Here is a 5838-nt window from a genome sequence, read left to right as displayed (position 1 = left end):
CGGCCAGGTATCACCTCAAGTCCTGTGGTTACTCAAGTGGAACATTCATTTTGTACACAGCTAGCGTCTAGAACAGTCTCTTCTATTTTTAGGTTTTCTGTGTATATGCTTGTGTTAATATTATTCACTTGGCTCAGTTTTGAGTAAGTGGGAAAAAAAATTCAGAAAAGTAATTCAATAGATGTTTACGATATACAACATATACAGCATATAATTCTTAAAGAAATGGCCGGAAATAAAAAAAAAAATCTATAAAAATCATTTATGGCATTGTGGTTTTTTCATTTTATAGTATAACATATATCAAAGGTATATCTTTTTTATATCTTATTGAGCAATTTAGCATTTCATTAAAAATATCAAGGTGAAACGACCTCTAATTGTTCGATAACAAAAAGTCTACTAGTTTGTATATATTTTTTTGTTTTTCTTCATACCTCACCTAGTAGAAAAAGTAGAAAAAAGAATTTTAATGGTGTGGCAGTTTTTGATGTTGTCGTTCTTGTTCATTTCATAGAAATACACAAAATTTGAAACAGAGAGTTCGTAAAAAATATTTTTTTAGGCATTAATTTAAAAAAAATAAAAACAAATTAATTATGTAGACCTACATATTTTTTAGTTTCAAAATGCTCGAATAGGAATCATTTGGGAAAAAGGGCCTTCAATCACTGTTTAAAGTTTATTATGGAAATTAATAGAATTAATTCTTGTAAACATGCTTATGACAAACAAAAAGGCCGAGACATTTATTTTAGAAACAGCTGCTATTTAAAGGTTTGAAATTTGTTCAAATATTTCATGCACCATAGCTTACTATTTTGTACTCTATTTCATAAGAAAATTGAGTGAAATTCATTATGAAACAAAACAAAACTAATCTTAAAAATATTCATGCTTCAGTTTTTACTGAATTCAAAACAACCTGTTCCTATGAATGTACGCATACCTCTAGAACACCTAAAAACTGATTTCAACTTATATACAAATAGCTTTGATCAATATGTTTGTATCGTTCATTGATTTCTTTTTTCACTATTTTCAAGCAGGGATGTATCAGCATAGAAAGTATTCTATTGTTAAAATAGATATTAGGTGAAATACGGAACATAGCGGTGAATTAATTGCAAAGATGAAATGTACTTTAAATTTAGAATATAACATTGTCTATACTATATGAGTAGAGTAAATATATGTAAGTAATAACGAAATGTCAATGTTAACATCTCATTTTGATGGAGAGATCACCTGCAAGCAGTTTGAGTCAGTTTAGCTTTGTTTTTGTAATGCATGCATTGTTTGTTGGGTGTGAAACGAGACTTATTTTTCAAAACCTGTCAAATGAATGTTGATATACTTGAAACAGGTCTTAGAACAAAAGTCTTGAGAAAAAAGCAGACGAAAAAAAAAACCCAACCCTATCAAATGCTTCATTGCATTTTCTATTTTCAAAAATATAACAGTTATTACTGGGGTTTTTTTTTACAAGAATATATCATAGGTGAAGCAGTGCCATTTTTTTTTCCGACAGAAAAGTTTGTAACTTTGTTTAAAAGCCTAACAATTTCGCATATTATAGACACTTATTAGCGATGGAAATATCTTTCCTGCACGTGGTCTTTCGTGACGCTATCAGTATCGTCTGTGTCGTTTGTCAATAGTAACGTTGCTACCAATATATCCATCGGTCATCCCGATAAGAAAACATTGGGGTGGGGGTGCAAAACGTGCGAAGGTAAAAAGTTGATGGATGAAGATAACAAAACGTTGTTTTTTTTCTTCCATATTTGGGGCATTATGTAAATAGGTAAAACAATTGAGAATTAGATATAATACTATACAAATCTGCATGATTTTTTAAAGACTTACAGGAACGTAAACAAAAAAGATAAAAAAAATTATTTTTTTTAGTTAATTAAGCGATTAGTGTACCAACTTATCAATATTCAGGTCACTACAATTTCAACGCAACTTCAAGCAATGCAGTGGATGGGCAACAGTCGGATTTACACGTCTATGCACGAAAATAAACAGTTCCCTACGATTTTCTTGTTTTTTCTTACAGCGGCGTTAATCTAGTGACGCCAGATTTCATTTTGCACCAAATCGGCTTCATTCAAAAATCGTTCAGGTATGACATTGGGTTTTCTCCAAATATCATGAAAAGTACTGATGCGATCGCAGTAAAATTTCCAAGATGTTGTTTTCCACACAGATCTCCGTCATATAAAAAAATGACAGGCATTGAAGATACCCTTTGATATTGATACATGTAAATGAAGAGAAAAAAATACCTTATTGCGCATATCCTTAGAAAACAGCTGTTTGTTATTGTTTGCGAAATATATATAATTTAAATTAATTATCCGTCAAAATTATGTTAGTGGCTAACAGCTGTTGATTTGAATTATTATCATTTATTGAACGTGTAATGTGTTAGTCAATGTCCTCAGTCCTGCCTGTTTTAAGTAGAATAACATTAATTCGCACGAGTTTTAATTATCCTTTAGACATTTGGGGCAAAACACATACGTAATTGTTTCAGGGAAGTAGATTCATCCCCGCTTTTTGAAATTTAATTGCTAGTTATTCATTACTCCGTTTTTGTTTTTTTTGTTTTTTTCTTTGTTCTCGTACATGTATATAGAAATGAATTAAGCTTTCAGGAAGTTTTTTTTTTCGTTGAAAGAGTTATGACAGTGTTTAGCTTCGAACAATTAATGCATTTGTCAGTTTCATATTGTCTGCATATCACTGCTAAACGCGACTAATATTTGTGCACATGAAGCAAAACAGGAATGTCTGAAATCTTATGTGACTTTTGAAAAAAAAAAATAATACAGTAAAACTCGGTTATAGCGAACACGTTGATAATGAATTGACGCTTACAGCAAAGTGATTTTTATTCCCTGTGACTTAAATACATTTTATTATATTTCAATTGGAAAAACCTGAGGGAGCAGAAAACAACCAATACTTCAAACAGCAGGTAATGGTGGTTTACGATGTTTATGTAGACAGACGTACCACATATTTCACTTTTTTTTGTAGATTAATGTAACATGTACAATAGAGGTTATTTGTAAATCTTTATCACGTACAAAAACAATTATTGCAAGATGTTAATAAGACCTATTACTAATGATGAGCAATTTTGTGCGAAATAAAGTGGCTTTATTTCATAAATGATTTGCATTCAATTGTTTGACTTTATATCATTAAAAAATTGGAACAAACGCTAAATGAAATAGGGTTTGTATTATTAGCGGTTGAGAGTGTATATATGTGCAGATTTCATCAAACGTAAGGGTTGCTGTGCATTTGTCTCGCCTAATGATACAAATATATTATTAAGCGGCGATATAGTATCAGCGGTTTGAGATGGCAACAGTAAATGCAATGATTTATAGCAGTAGGCGTTGCAATCGCAACACTAATTATATTCATGGCATTAAGTGGCATTGGATCTTTAACGGTGGTGACAAATCAAATCTTACTCAAAGAAAAAACATGAATGGATAACATGTCGATATTTATTATAACATTGGCATTGATTTGGGAAAAAAACAATTTTTTTTTTGGACATTCTAAACTTTTGATAAACATAATCTTAAAATGTGATAATTTTGGGGCTTTTAACAGTTTCGAAATTCAAGCTGTTCTCCCGTAAACATACCTTCATGTAATTTTTTAGAGCCAAAATAAACAAGAAAGAAGTATAATTAAAGGATAAATATTGCGCTAAAGATTTTAGAAATATCAGTTTTCTAAAAAGGCAGCAAAGATGAAACCAAAAATATTTTGATAGTAATTTGTTTTTGTTTTTTTTAGATTGCAACATGAAAAGAATCCCCTTTAAACCAAAGCTGCTTACTATTACCTCTTTCTTAGCTGTATGCGTTGGTGTGTACATACTTGGCGTCGCATATTCTCTCTTTCGAGAACCCATGAACAACAATTCTTTATTTATCGTGCTGAATCAGAGAGATGACACGCCAGATCAATGTGAGAATGTTAATCTTATGTATTATGATGAGGAACAAAACAATGAAAACATTAAAGATTTAAAAGAATGCAAAGGTTCTGACAAAAACTTTGAAAAAAAATGTTAAGGAAAAATATGCAGAAAGTAGACAACTATTTATTTAATGATTCAAATAAGTTGTTAAAACGCTTACAATTAGACAGAGAGGGAATCATTAAACTATCAACACCAAGAAGGAGCAACGAATTGCTTCCTATATTTGTGACGGCTCTGTCTGATAATCATTTTCAAGAATTCATACAACTTATCAACAGTCTTAAAATATATCAAGAAACAAAGCACCCACAGTTAATGATCTTTGTGTACGACATAGGGTTATCAAAAGAAAATTCAAAACTGGTGCGGCAAATGTGCAATTGCAAGGTTAGAGCATTCCCATTCAATACCTTCCCTAAACACGTGAAAAATGTACTTGGATATACGTGGAAACCGATCATCATCCAAATGATGCTTCAAGAATTTGATTTTGTGATGTGGCTGGATACTTCCGTAAGATTAGAAAATACAGACCCATATTTTGTTAAAGCGAAATGCCTCGGAATTCAGGTTTTAGAGGGATCCGGTTCAATTGCTGTCAGAACTCAAAAGCGGCTTTTTGAGCGTTTTAAGGAGGATCAGTGCATGTTTAATTATCCTGAAATACAAGCTGGTATGGTGATTATCTCCCGCACATACTTTACACTTAATTATATAATGCGGCCATGGGTGGGCTGTGCTCTTGAATATGGTTGCATGGACTTTCCGAATGCGGAAGTTTATATAAACTGCACCAAAAGGTGGATTCCTTCGGATTGTCACAGGTTTGACCAATCAACTCTCGGTGTTATTATGACCAGACTATTCAACAAAAGAAGACACCACTTTGTCGTAAAAGAAGATTTTGCAAAAGTCCTACGACATGAAACCGAAAGCTCTCAAAGCCAAAACATCTCTTAATAATTGATAATTTCGTCTCACCCATAATTTTCCTGCATGTTTTCCGTTTGTTTGTGTTGTGTGCTGTTCAATTTTTCATGACAAAATTAGTTACATGACTTGTTTTAATCAGTATTGCCTGTTCGTTACCATAATTGTTTGTTAAAATTTAAACGTATCAAGCGACTAAAATACAATTGTTATGGACAGATACAATAATTTTAAATTTATTATTAAAAGAATATTTTTTATTTTTTTTTTCTTTTAGATTGGTATGGTTCTTTTTTATTTCATTTCAAAAACAGGATTTAGTAAAAAATATTGGTATTATAGTAATATCAAGTAGAAGCTTTTTAATTACCTAATACATAATTAATGTACGTGTAATCATATAATCAACCTTAGAGGTCACGGAGTACACATTTGTGGCAAAATTTATATACATGTAGGAACAAATATGAATATAAGGTTATATTTAATTATATATAGAAAAACATGTAGTCTGATGAAATTCTATGTTAAATAACAATTAAACCACTAAGTCAAGGGAGGGAACCATTAATAATTAAGTGAAAGATTGTCGTTGTTTTTGATTCTCTGAATACCAAAAGCTAGTTGGTTACTTGGGCCAGTAATGGTCATACTTATCGAGTGAGTGATGCAAGCCATAACCCTTTTGTTTCTTTTCTAAATATTACTTTGGTATTTTTGAAATGATATATAATATTATAGAATTGCTCGGAAAGATTAAAGACATCATATTTATATTCCCCTTCTAAGTGGCGGATTTTTGTTTCAAATTGAAATAAACACTGAACAAAAGCTCAATGTATAATTAAACTAAATAACCATTCAACATGATTTGAAAATGATTAACA

At 31.1% G+C, this 5838-nt stretch overlaps 1 pseudogene; it reads left to right on the top strand.

The window, feature by feature from the left end:
• Nucleotides 1-3835: 3835 nt before the first annotated feature.
• Nucleotides 3836-5043, top strand: LOC128171585 (uncharacterized; annotated as a pseudogene).
• Nucleotides 5044-5838: the final 795 nt, after the last annotated feature.

This window comes from Crassostrea angulata, chromosome 2, assembly GCF_025612915.1.
Source record: "Crassostrea angulata isolate pt1a10 chromosome 2, ASM2561291v2, whole genome shotgun sequence".
Lineage (NCBI taxonomy): Eukaryota > Metazoa > Mollusca > Bivalvia > Ostreida > Ostreidae > Magallana > Magallana angulata.
The sequence above is the reverse complement of the archived record's forward strand: the minus strand, read 5'-3'. Positions and strand labels throughout refer to the sequence as shown.